Genomic DNA, 14,506 nt, shown 5'->3' with positions numbered 1-14,506 from the left:
GCCGGCAGGGTGGCACCCGGGGTGGAGAAAACATGCCCTCTGGAAAGCTGGAAAGTGCCGGAAAAAAGGGGAGACCCTCGCCGAAAGTAGGATATTGAATTTTGGCCCAGAAAGCCCTCCCAGGTCAATATTGACGATGGTGGGAGCCGGGTGTCTGCTATTTCTGGCCGGCTCTGGCATGCGGTGGCCTCCTTTTTCGGAGCCGTTAGCAGGATGCACGCGCCACGTCGGTGCCGGCGTACAGGCACGGCAATGGCCCGCTGCCAGCCACGGGAAAGCGTTCGATCCGATAGAGTTATTAGACTTCCTAGCCGGCTTTCCGGTTGCTTTCGGTTGGCTGTTGGATGCAGTTTATATACATTTTTTCTCTCCCGTATTGTTCGACACCATCCTCGTCGTCGTCGAAGTCGTTTGCCAGGCGCCTGTCTGGGGCTACACGGGAGGAATACGAAATGATGACTTACGTGGGATGGGAAGGAAGTTTTTCACTCAGGCTTGGGGGTAGACGAGCGAACCCCGAAGCGGGCGGGATAAATTGATCGGAAGTGTAACGGAAAGTACGCCATAAATAAATACGATCGTCGAGACGGCATTCGGGTTTGGTTGTGGTTGTGGTATCCTTCCACCTGGTGCGCCGCATTTGGGGCGTATCCGGTGGTGCAGGGATGCAGCTGTTCGGTTGCGATATGCGGTTGCATTTCGAGCTGCAGCTATTTAGGGTTGGAGTGCAGTGAGTGCAGGGTTGATGCGGTTGTTCGGTGTTCGGTGTGCACTCAGAGGAAGTTCTACGAATTTTAAAGTAAGCTAGCATATTGACTGCCAACTGTTTTGAATGGGCTGATGTGTCGGGAATTAGATTCGCTGTATGTTGCACAAAGGAAATCTGGAAGTACGCAAGCTGGTTTTTTGAATTCCAAAAGACATGCCGTAAGCAGATCACGATGTGGTTTTGCAAACAGAGCAGGTATTTGAAATTGGAAACAAGAATATTGAAATACCGAGCAGTTTCTACCATCGAAATGCCTTACTGAAATGCACATTTTCCTGGTGGCTGTTATGAAACACAAAACTGGGCTTTATATAAGAAAAATATTCAATCATCAAGGCTGCCAAACTTTATTTATGTACTGGTAAAAATTATTTATGTGTAAAAGTAAAAAACAAATGCTCCAAATCACAACAAAGCAAGTGCCTTTAAAACATATGAAATCTCACATATTATGGAAAAATTTACAGCTTCATTTGCAGGAGCAGAGTTTTTCTGTCGTCTAGGTCTTGTCATGTACAAAATCTCCTAGAAAAAGCCGCACATAAAACTCCGGTGAAACCTACCGGTATGACGAACCTGTCACGTAAACGTAATAACTGCCAGAACAAACTTATCTAGCATGTAGTACGTTCGAAAAATGCCATGCCAGTCTGTGAAATGAATTTTTCCGTACGCCAAATTCAGGACATGAAAATTCAACAAAAGAAAGCTGCGAGCAGACACAAATTTCACTTTCATAACTCAGCTGAATCTGAGCAAGATCTTTAACGAAACCGAAAGCACCCAGCCAGACACAATCGTGCGAGAACACGCTGCCATGCCATGTATGGCGCCGTTCTCGCCGGTAGACCCCACCCTGGTTCAGGTGCTCACCTTGGACGGCATATGGCGCAGTTCGTAGAAAATAATGCCATGAATAATGCGCGTCTAGCCGGCAGGACTCTCGAGCCCCCTTTCGGTTCGCAGTAAACACTTCATGTTAATATCGCAAGCTGCCCGCACGGTAGCACAACCGTGTGCAGTGCTGCACGAGCTGAGTCAGCAATAATTCGCCCTCAACGAAGTGAGCACACAGTAAAAAAGGACTCCACCGTGTGCACGATACAGGCCGTGCTCATCGTAGGGGTAATTTAATGTTAGTTTTCAGTCGGTTGGCCCGTGAGTGGGTTTTTTTCGTCGTTTTGCTCCACCCGTACCGGTTCTGCCTACAGTACCTGTATCCCTATTTCCCAGCCCCGTTCCAACAGGATCGAGGAGAATGGGAAAATCGATGAAAGCTTCGTGCCGCGTACGCGTGCAATCGGTTTGTCGGTGGAAATACGTGGAAAAACGGGTGCAGAGGTGCGAATAAAAATCCCACCCCAAATCCACCCGCTCCTCTTCGACGCCCACTCACCCCCTTCTGCAACCCCTCTCTCTCTCTCTGCACTGCAATCAGTGTCAACCTGTAGAACGTGCCGAACGCGCTACGGCACGAAAACGCGCGTATCGTAAAGCGGTTCTTTATGGCTGCGTCATTGTAATCACGAGCCCCGGGAACCACGATGGTGGGGTTGATGGAGTTTTCCATCCATTTTCCAGCCAGCGGAGCGTATGGAGGCTCGCGCGCGCGCGCGCAGCAGGTGTAGTCAAAATCAAACAATAAACTTCCCAAACCTTCACGTTTGGTTGGCATGTGAAAAAAAAAACGCACCGCGAGTGGTGATTCGTTTCACGGTCCACCGGATGGAAGTTTCAAATGGGGTTTCAAAAGCGTGCTGGTGGAGTTGAGTGAGAGTGGGGACGACTTTGGGATAGCTAGCCCGGGATTGGAACACAAGAAGCTGCTATTATTTCCTGCTTCCGTATGAGAACTCGCCAACCATCGCCGCCCCAACCCCGGGACGTGAGTAATGCTTATGCTCGTGACAGCTTTAATACATTTGTCAGAACGCGTCCATCTCGGGTCGTGTTCCACGCCGTTCCTCTCTTCCGAAGTGGAACGAGGATCCACGTCCACGGGTGCACAATGAGTTGACAGTGTCGTCGTGCTCATTGCGGTGGTGAAACTGCCCGTTATTTATACATTTTTATGTCTTCATTTCCGAGCTCTCGCAATTGTGCGCCCGTTTGCCGCCAGCGAGTCGGCCTGTCGTCGTTTTTTCGTCGCTTGCTTTCGGTTATTGTTGGATACATTTCACCCGTAGGCCGGTGTTTTTTTTTTGGATCGGTGAAAATAGGAAAAAAAGAGGCTCACACACGCGCACGCTACGAAATAACAGCAGAGTGGCGAGCGGAGCTGACACGGAGAGAGAAAAAACAGCTTTCTTGAAACGAAAATAAAAGATAATACCGGTAAAGAAGCATAACTCTAAAGCTTCACCCCGGGGCATCTTTGGGGAGGGGGAAGCGTGCGAGGGAACGGGAGTGGGCGTGCGAGCAGACAAAGAGCAACAAAAAAGTAGCAGCAACAACAGACCAAAAAAAGAAACAGGCGAGTGTATATATGGCGGCATGATCAACACAATGGACGGCACAACATTATGGAGTGCCGGCGAAGTATCTGTGAAATGACTAACGACGACGACGACGACGAGAACGACGTGAAGCAAAGATGAAGAGACGACGACGTCGACGACGAGTGACTTATGCTTATGAGTGTCTTAGGTAGAAAGCGAGCAGTCGGGCTTTTTTGTTGTTGCTGCTTCCATCAGCTCGTCCCCGTGAAGCAGGAAACAATGGGGAAAGTCGATTTTAATCCTGCCCAGCAGCGCATCGTCCTTGAGCTTGTGCTTGTTTCGCGAAGCGCCCGCAGTCTGTCACAACACACGAGCATAAGGGCGAGGGCTTAGAATACATTTTAGCTAGAAATTAAATGGCTTGGCCCGCGAGCGGCAGGATATGGTAGCTTTGGCTTGAGTTTTAGAGACCTTCCCTCGAGGGCAAACAAGTTGTGCCATGACGAACAGGTGGCAAAGCGTCGCTGGTCGTTTAAACCAACGTGCTCCTGTGCTCTTGTGCTCCTTAAGCCCTCGGTTTGTGCCTGTTCCGTTTATCAAACCATGCCCGATGGCGAGCCTACTTGTACGAACAAACCCCGGCAGTGGGGGATTCAATTATGGTTGCTTCTTTGTTTTACAGTGCGTTCGCCTCGAGCTGTTTCGTTGGTGCGGGACATCCGGCCCGGTGCAGGTATAATGCCGTTCGATCGGTGCCGTCCAATGCGCTGTGGTGGCGTGCCGTAAATCGGCGTGTTGCGCCACCATTAAAAGCTTGAAATAGCAGTTTAATACTGTCGGGGGGGTTTAGGATGGAGAAGCAGTCGGGGGCGTGGTGGTGAGGGTGTCTGGTGCTGTTAGGAAAATTTTGCCACTGATTAAATCAACGACCATGGTGGAATGTGTTTGGGTGGCAAATAAACAAAACCGAGAAAAAAACGCTAACACTCTAAGGCAAATGAAGAGCACTGGTGCTTGGTGGAAATATAGAGAAATTGCTTCTTTGCTTTCTTCGCTTAACGTCCCCGATATTGAAAAAGGCATTCTCGTGAAGGGAATGTTGGATGAGAAAAATATAACCCCAAATAAAACTTGGCCACTGCACGCTCTAAGGCAAATGGAGACGCCTGGTACTTGGTAGAAGTGTAAAGACATTACTTCTTCTTTTTCTTCATTTAACGTTTCTCATATCAAGAGAGGCATTTTTGTGCAGTGTTCGTGTAGGGAATGTGAGAAAAATACCCCCAAACACTCATTAGTTGGAAAAACATAGTTCCAAACAAAATTTTTAGATAGCCTTTTAAGAACAATGGAGACGCCTGGTGCCTGGTACATGTATAAAAAAATACCCTATTTTTCTTGTTCGTTTAACACTCCCGTTGGGAGGTACGATTTGGTTGTGTGAGTTGAGAAAACATAGCCCCATTCAGTACCCAAGCTCGTAGTGCAAACGATTATGAGGTCTTTAAACGGCCCGGCGACGCTTATCTCACACGGTATCGGTCCGGTGAACAAATCAATCGAATCCCGTCGGTGGCCCGAAAGGGCACTCTGGGTGAGCTTAATCGATTATGGCAGTGTCGCACCACGTTCGTGAACCGCTGACCTCGGCGATAGCGTCGACGGAAGCACGGCCAATGCACAGTTTACTCACTTTCCTATCTACCGAGGCAGGAAAGATACGTCGCCAGCCAAAGCGGAGCTTTTGTGTTCGCAGGATCTGTACGAAAATGCCCGTGGATGGAAGGGTGGGATGATCATAAAAAAACGGATTTTATTATCTTCCGAAAAGCGTTGGTTTTGCCGCAGTCATAGCGTGGGGAGCCCGACGCCTGGTGCATGGGGCCGCAAATTGGTGATAATGAATTGTGTGCGAGTTACGTTTTTACTTGCGGTGGTCGTTTTATTTTGACCTCGAGAGCGGCCACGAGATACGGTAGGGCTTTTCTTTTACTTTATATCCAACTCGTCTAGCCGCTTGTACGCACAGTCGAAGTAGGTTAATTGTTGTTGCTGGCGCGCGTTAATTTCGGACGAACCCATTCCAAAGCCGAGACGATTCGTTTTCATCCCACTTGAAGAGTGAGTTATCGGTACCCGGGCAGGCTCTTCCGCTAGCAGGGTGGCCATTTTGAGGAAACGGACATTAAAGCGCTTTAAATTTATGTGCCCATTCATTAGACCCGCGGCAAATCGGTGCTCATTTGCATAATCTCGTTCGAGCGAAATAAAAAAAAAAGCTGGTACTGCAGTAAAAGGGGAGAGAAATGTTGCTTTTTTGCTGCTGCGAATGAAACTAATTTACATTTTTGTGTTTTGTTTAACCGGATACACACGTTGGCGGAACTGTATTGGTGGCAATGCAGTGGAACGCTACACAAGCGAGAAAAATGGCTTCATTTCCCATTCGGAGAAGGATAGATTTCATTCAATGATGGACTAATTTATAAGAAAGAAGATGAAGAAAAAATCAGTACCGAAGATCAAACATTTACCGACGTTTTCTATGCGATTTTATTTGATCAAAAAATACCTCTCAAACCTTTTCATCATCTTCTATTGCATTAGGAAATGAATCAATTTTGCAAACCACTCGCCAATCAGGATAAAGGTTGCTCATGCACTAAAGAAAGGCGCCCACTTGGTTGCGTTGGGTTTTTCTCTTTTTCCTTTTGGCTCAAGGCTCGCCTCCTTCCTGGAGGTGCAAACATTCACGCCAGCCACGCCACCAGTCTTCACCACCAGAGAAAGCGAGGTGTCCGCAAGCGAGAAGGTCAAACGCTGCCGGTAAATTCCCCGTGAAAGGGAAAGATAAACACATCTGATTGCATTTTGTAATTTAGCCGAACGCCTGGGCCCCGGAACGCTTCGATGATTGGCATTTCGATCGGAACGGAAGCTCATGCTCGGGCCTCTTTAATTCGTGCCGACGTGCCGACGGAGCGGATCACAGAGCGGCTTTACGTTGGGCTTTCAGCGTGGGTTTCAAGGAGAAATTGCAGCACCCGAAGATGAAAGTGGATCCTGCCTCGAGCAACAGATCCGCGGAACAGATGCCTTTCGAAAACGGTGGCCACCTTCGAGACCGTCTCGATGGCAGCTCAAATCTCAGTGGGCGAAAGAAATCGAGCCCATAAAAGGAGCGAGGCACCATTTCGTTTTGTATGCTTTTGCACCCCACTGGGCTCGCATTCCGGGTTCTCTTTTCAGTTAATTTAAGCGCAAACCTTCGTCGGGACTCGTCTTGGTGCCGCGGACGGACACGGTTCGTCGGGGTGTAATTATTTCGGCGAATTTATGCCCCGCGGAGACGATGACAGCACTGTTTGTGTGCGTTTTGGGTTTCGTTTGTTGGTTTTTTGTCTGTGAGCCGTGGTCCTTTCGGACCTTTGGCGTTGTGGAAAGCGTGTGGTGGAGTCGGAAAATTGTCATGGGAAAACTTTTTCCTCTACTTCATAAACATGAAACGAGACAACGGTGGCCATGTGGAACGGGCCGGCAAGGATTCAGTTCGACGTTCGACACGGTGTGGTGCGTTGATGTGTTTTTCCGCTTTTGTGAAAACCCTCAAAGGATCTGGCGGAAAACGCGAAACCATTTCACCACATTGTTTTGAGAAAACCGGAGTCAGGAGAGGAAGAAGAATAACGTGAAACAATAATGCGGCGAAATTTATCGTAATTACGCTGATCCCCTCTGCTCTTGCCACTCGCTTACGTTCATTACTTTCAGCGATTTGAGAATTTGCTCGTCAACGTGTGATTCACACGCCGTTCCATTCGGTAAGGTTAGGCGTTTTTCGGTTTCATCCGGTTGTCGTCAAGGTCACACTCGTGTTTCGCATCTGTTACCGCTCTTTTGATGAATTAAAGATTAGACGACCGAGCTTTCCGGGGAGGGGAGGGTTCCCGGTGGAAGTAATTTCCATCACCAGCGTGACGATGCGGTACCACAGATCTGTCCCATCTGGTGCGTTGGAAATGTCGGCTTTTATGGCCCGGGAAGGCATAAAATGATAAAAAGTAAATAGTTTTGTTCCGCTTGAACGGTAGCCACGGGATGAATAAGTGGTACATTTCAATGATCTTGCCTAACTAGTGCTTTCCTTTTCGCGCATTTGAATGCTCTCGAAGGCCTAAAGAAGGGGTTCTGGGGACGTGAAACCGCTCTACACACACGTTGAAAACGAATGCCGAAAGAAACCGGCACCTGTCGTAAAATGCCACCTCCAGCAACCCGAACGGCACGGAGACTTATGAATATTAATCTGACAACTTTCGGTGGAAGGTATGGTGGAAACTTTCACCTTTCCTTTGCCTCGGTGCGTTCTCGTTTTACGACACTTGCTTTATTTGTTTTGAGTGAGTAGCTACTTGCTTGCGCAATTCCTCCTCTGAAACGCCGGCTCAGGGCTTCTGGCGGCCAAATCCCGGTTCGTAATTTTTCCACGTTGGATCAGGGCATTTACGATTATACTTTAAAGGAAAAAGTTTAAAATTCGTTTGTTTACGTGAAAATCGTTGCTTTCAGCACACCTAGCTTTAGGCGAAAAATCCCAAAAAATATCGCTGGATCCGCTTCAAGGTTCTCTTTGGATTCAGTCTTCGAAGGGCTTTCAGTAGATGAAACTAGCGTTGCTATTCAGATTCATTTTTGAGAGTTAAATAAATGAACGATGTTTGTTTTGCTTTAGCCGAACGCGAGCACTAGCCATCAAAACAACACATCTATTATTAAAATTGTAGGTGAAAAACGCCAACAGACCAATCAAGGTAGCCATGTTGAAACGGTTGTGTCGGTGTTAGTGGCAGGTTCAGTGCGAGAAAAATGATCCTTCTCGTAGCAAGATGGTTTTCCTGCGTTTCGTCGCGTTCTGAACGTGACATCTGACGCAGAATGCGCATATAATGAAACCGACTCGAGCAGCATCGGTATAATAGGTTTCTCATTTTTCCCCGTTGAAATATTTCTCGTACCGAAACGCCAGCCCCGGCGCGGGCCAGACGGTCGCCAACTTTTCATTCGCACTCGCGTTCATTAGGGTAAATGCACTTTAAACTGAAGCTGTATCGCCGTTCGCCGTTCCGGAACAACCGAATGGGTTGGAAACGAGCCGGTTTCGAGAATGGCAATGAGCCGGAATGGGATGGGGGATGGAAAGCTTTTCGATTAATGTGCAACGGTTTCAAATCGCTGCGTTCGCTCGGTTTCCTGCTGGCGGATGCATTTATCATCACAGGACGATGAGCAGGAGGAGGATGGCATGATGATGGGAAAGAATGGTTTCGATTGTACTTTTAGCTTGTCTTGTGTTTTATCGAACAAGCTCGCGGGACAGAGGGTGAGTCAGATGCAAATTGTGGATCAAAAAATCCCTTAAATCAATTATGTGATCAAAACTAAATATGATGATAAATAATAGATTCATATGGTAACATAAAAAGGATTTCCTTTTGAATATGTCAAAAATATTGTTTGATAGTTCTGTCGACACAAATACAGAGTTTTTTTTATTACTTTAAAGATCTTTGAAATACTTTATATCATTATTGCTTTCCTGTTGAACGTTCTTAGGTTTTTTTTGATATAGTAGTGGAAATTAATAGAATAGATTTCTTTGTTCCTTCGATCTTCACCCAGTGTGCGTATCAGGGTGGTGTTATGGAAGCATAATTTATAAAACACTGCAAGCTCTCTGCGCTTTGAAAGGAACCACTGGGGAAGAGAAAAATGTTGGCTCTCCGCTCCGACGCCATCGTACGTATTTCTATGATTATGAATGCATTCCGGCGAACCAGATTTGGCCGCCACCGAACAGCGGTTTGAGAAGAGCAGAGTGCAAAATCGGATGTATAATTTATGTGCCGGAGCAAAGAAAAAAAAATACGCTACAAAAAAAAGTATGCTTGAGTGCAGCGATCAAGGGGAGGGTTTTTATCTTTTTTTCTTGCTGTAAAGTGATGTACTTCGATCAAAGCACTGCAGGAACAAGCTCTGCAACACTCGCTCGCGAGCCACTCGGGGAAAAGCGATGGGCACTGTACGTAGCATAATGTTCGCTCATTTACATCCATGCGCCTCACCGAGCGTGTCGTTGACATTTCGGCAGCGCAACCTCCCAGGAAGGTCACCCAGGATGTGAAGAGACAGAGACGAGGCTTGTTCCTGGTGCGGCACCATTCCACTTCATTAGGCCGTTGAATTATTGAGCATTTGTTTTATCACCACTGTTCAAGCGGTGCGAACGAACCAACCACCCGGCTGGCTGCGCTAACTATCGGCCACGGGTGCGAACGTTAAGGACATAGTGGAGGATGGCTCGCAAGAAAGCACACAAAAAAGGCACATAAAAAAGACGGATGCCTCCAACGCGAGCCTTCGAAACGCGAAGCACGAAACTTTCCTTCAACTTATCGCGCAGCGGTCCACGTGCCACGCAGCTCAACTATTGCGCGATATTGCGAGCCTTAGCGCGAAGAATCTGTGCTGATATTTCACTCCCGGGCCTGCCAATGTTTTGCTTGGTCGCAGTTGATTGGTCGCGGGACACATTAGTTCTAGGCACTAGGGGACGAACTTCCACTACGCCAGGAAAAGAGCACGTAAATTGATGAAGCATTAAGAGATCCCGCTTGGAATTGGTTTCGCGTACGGTACTGGTGACGGTGTCAGGTCTTGAAACCGGCGCCCACAGATACAGTAAATAATGACGAACCAACCAACCGAACGAGCTTTAGTCTCTCGCTGGCGCACTGCAGTGTGTTTTAATCGTGAAAAATTACGCCCACCGCGCTTCATCGGATGTGATAAATAGGTCGACCGGAGGGATGGAGAAGATTTACTTGATGAATGTGTTAGGATCAGGTAGCGGTGGTGGTGAAGGGAAGAACCGGAAGCAGCGGGTGTTCGATAAAATAAAGTACGTGAGTAGGCAATCGTGAAAGCAGGTAATAAACCATCGCCTCGAAGAACCTTCTCCGTGGCGGTGCGTGAAGCTCACCTTTTCCTGGGTTGCGTCAAGAAGGAAGCGCTCGAGAATTAATCAACGCCTTGTTTTAATTATGCACTTAACCCGATAGCATCCATTCTGACGGACAATGTTGTTTTTGAACTTCTTTCACATTTATAATGTACTCCGTTTTGAGTAGGAATCACGGAGCAATTAATTTCCGTGTTGGTGCAGATATGATAGATAGAATGATACTGCTAGAGTGGAATAATACAAATAGCATATTTTCATCGGCGATGAATCCATTCTTTTCAAATTCTTTTTATCCCTTTTTATATACTCTTTTTCTGTTTGGCAGAATGAATTTAACAGGTGATAATGTAGATAATCTTTAATACAATATTGTTCAAGCATCTGTATCCAGAATTTCACTGTAACTTTTTCCACTTGAGGGATGATTTGGCGAATTTTTGCAGAAAAATTGAGCGCCAATACATTTAAAGTAAATTAAATTTATAGCTAATTCTTTCAAGAGACAAGAAAACTTTTTGATCGAGGTATATGCAAATATATTGTACTTACTTTTTAAAGTAAACAGTAAAGTGTTTCTTTGCTGCTCAAGTTAATAATCTAAATAATATTTTGTGTATCATAATCATATCCTTTGCTTTAAAATATTAATGTTAAACCTGCTGTTAGTCAGCGGGTAATTGTTGAATTCAATTTAAATCACTCGAATTGCATTATCGTCGCCATGCTTTTTCCGATTCCATTTGATTGATAATGGCAACTTGCGGTATCTGTCCGCCCTGTTGCCTTTCAAACCGTACGATGATTTGCACGCTCGATAATGATGATGGAGCAATGCATTTAGCGCAATTACCGAACCGTGGTGCAACCGTTCTCTCACTCCATTCCTTCATTGACCGCCCAATGCGTCAACCCATCGATCATTGTTGGCAGCCGGGCGCCCAGTGGCATCGTGGGGATGGATCGGTTTGCCCGAGAATTGATTGTATCCTTCCGCTAGGGCATTGTGAAGCGGAAAGATACATATGACCGAGACGTGTCCGGTGTGCCAAGACAGCCAGCTGGTCGTTCGCTTGATTGCCTTTGAACTGACCCGTTGAGGCTGCGAGAAGGCTGCACCAGCGCCACCGAACCTGAACCGTTGTGAAATGTCACGCTCGAAACTTCGCCAAAAGTAGCTTAACTGTCCGTCGAAAAATCATCCACCTCGGGCGGATGGCGCATTCATACCTTCGGTCCCTTGGTGGGCTTCGATCCGTGTCGAAGCCGAGACAGTCCGTCACCGCGGGGACGGTGTCCTGAACGAGTGCGCTGCTACACGACCCGTGATGGCTGGCGAGTCCGTCGGCAAATATTCTCCACCCGTCGGCATTTTTCCGGTCGGCCGAACACGAGGTTAGTTAGCGCTGGCTTCCCATTGAACGCGCGGTTATGTTGCCGGAGACTTTTCTTCGCTTTCCTGCTCGTGTCCTTGTGCGCGTGTGTTTGAGTTTATTGTTTGTCATTCCACGAAAAGCAGATCGTGACTTCGTGAAAGTCATCGGCAACGGTGGGAGCCCCGCTGCCGACCAGCAAAAGTGAAAGTTAACCGAATTCCAGCCAAAATGATCACATTGTATCGCTTCCGTAATGGACCAAAAAGTTGGGTCAAATCGTTCAAGTTTCCACCCGCAGCATCTTGTGGGTGAGGGTTTTTGCTATTGAGCCCTTCAGCAATCTTTTACCTTTATCCCCCCCCCGGGCCGGGAGGCAATGAAAGCGCATTGAATTTTCGCCACCGCGGTGAAATTAATTTGCGGTCGAGTGATTTTCTATTTTCTCCCGCTCGAAGGGATAATCGGGCAAATGGCATTTGGTGTGGTTCGGTTGGCTCGAGACAGACATAATCGTAACATATCCGGGCGAGACGTTTATCTGAGCCCGTTATCTTGTGGTTAAATGGTAATGGATACGCTGCTGCGTGGAGCACGATGGAGACGCCTGGTGTTTCACGTGCCACGGCGTTCTTTGCGCGTGTTTACGAAATCGCATTGTTCGTGCGCGGTTTCATGCACGCAAATTTGCTCGCGTAATTACGTTACTGTATCAAACATTCATTACCACGGTCACAGCGAAGGTTTTAGTATTTTTAATTCAATTTTTAATTAAATACTCTGACGTATGACCACGTGTGCACGGGAAGGAATCACGTGGCGCATTACGACGCACCGATTTGCGCTTGCATGGTCAGTAATCTTACTAATATGTTCATCCCCACCTACCGTGACGCAGAGTTTGTCATGAATTTTAATAAACGAGCTCACAGCCCACTGCTTGGTCGCTAGTGCGCCATATTAGCTCGCGGGAATTAGCGGGGATTTTTTTGCACCACACCGGTTCAGATTAAGCTGGGTGTAACATCACTCTGACATGCGACATGAGCTTGGATTCGTACTCGTTTCGAGCCGAATAGGGTTTGCTTTAGGTCCCCTCTCGGTCGTATTGCTCACCCATCTCGTATGTGTCCATGTCAACGCGCCAGCGAAACGACGTGACTTAAATCATTCATAGCTAATTAAAGGGGTATTGTGTGCGGCGGTCGTCCCCTTAGCGTGACCTTTTTTTTGGAGTGTCCTCGGGGAGAAAGAAAACAGAAAAAAGAGACAAAGAGAGTGACAAAAAATACACGGCTCGGTCGCCCGACCGACCATACAATGTTAGCAAAACCGATTATGATCATTACGACCGAAAGGGTGCGTTTGTTCGTAACGATATCCTTTGAACGTTTGATCGTTAGTGAATGATGGTGGGAAAAGGACGCGTTCAATTTTTTCGATTCATACACCCATCCAGTGTGGAGCTGAAAAACAAGTAGGCTTAAAAGTAAGCTCTTTTCATTTTCTTTTAAACGAAACTCCCACTCCAACTGAAAACCCATCGCTTAAAGCGATACGATCGAAATGGCACAATGTAAATCAAGTAAGCCTTCCTTAAAACTTCCTTTACAACTTCTGAAATAAAAGCTCGCATTGCATCAGCAAATTGCGTGATCGCAAGTGGGCCATTTTTGTTCTCAACTAATCAAACAACGCAGATGCTCCACCCGGCTGTTGTTTTCCTTATCCGGCGATGAAGTGCTCCTCGGCCCGAGAATGACCAGCCGCATCCATTAATCTCGTGTTGCTCGGACTTTGAAGTTTTATCAATAATCGCCCACGGCGGACACTGGGCTTGGTTGGTGGAAAGTTTTCAGCGTCGTTTTTGCGCGTTTTTCCCCTTCACACGCCGGTTCCATTTCAGAGGGGTCCGGACCGGAAAATGCGCTTCTCTCGTGCATGAAAATGAACGAAAGCGAATGGAAAAGCCAATGGAAAGGACTGGTGATGTTGGAGTGTTGCGATAAAAAAAAAAACTTTCTAATTATGTTGTTGACAGGAACGGGAGACGATGCGATAACTCTCTTTCTCACTCATCTTTCTCTTTCTTTTTCTCCCACTCTTTAGTTACCCTGTACTCGGTTGAACCATGTTTTCATCCCCGTACTTCCCGACCTTCATACGCCTCGACCACCAACCAATGTGGTAGGTGCCGCTAGGGATGGGATTGACCAAGTTCATGAATAATAAATTGAGGCGTACGCTATATTTACAGTACGGCGGTATTGGTCCGGGCACTACGCTATCGTGACCCTCACCTACCTCGTCAACTTCCCCACCACTTCCACTCTCTCCCAATGGGACAGAACATGCGGCAAACGGCCCACGCTATGGCTTTTCTATTTACCCACCTAGCGCACCTAGTGTCGGCATCATCATGGCACGTTTCTGGGAAAGCACGAATAATGGTGGAGTGAAAGGGGGATGAAAAAAGCTGTCCCAGCTCGGTTCGCTGGACCTCGGTAAAGCGGCAAGTTATTAGGTGTGACAATGGCGTAACGACCGCTCAACCGGTTGCGCTTAATGGATGAGGAGTGTGGGTGGGGAGGGGAAGGGAAAGGAGGAAACAAAACCGAGGCGCATTTGATGCGTCACCCTCGGGCCGCAAGGGTCTGGCCTGGTGGACCTCTGTTCTCCTTGCGAGTCCTTGATGGCGCACGCACTTCCGGTGCACGGTGGGTGCCGAGGACAGCCGAAAGGGGGTGGCATGGAGCATGGAGAGACATCAATTTGATTACTGAAACCTTCCACCGCCCTCTCTCTCTCTCTTCCTTTTGCAACCGAAAGACGTGCCGGCAATATGTCGGGCCATGGCACATCGACGCCGGAGGAGAGGTCGTTGGCTGAATTGATATAAAAATAATAT

The sequence above is a fragment of the Anopheles nili genome, chromosome 2 (genome assembly GCF_943737925.1).
Source record: "Anopheles nili chromosome 2, idAnoNiliSN_F5_01, whole genome shotgun sequence".
Taxonomy (NCBI): Eukaryota; Metazoa; Arthropoda; class Insecta; order Diptera; family Culicidae; genus Anopheles; species Anopheles nili.
Note: the sequence above shows the minus strand (reverse complement) of the source record.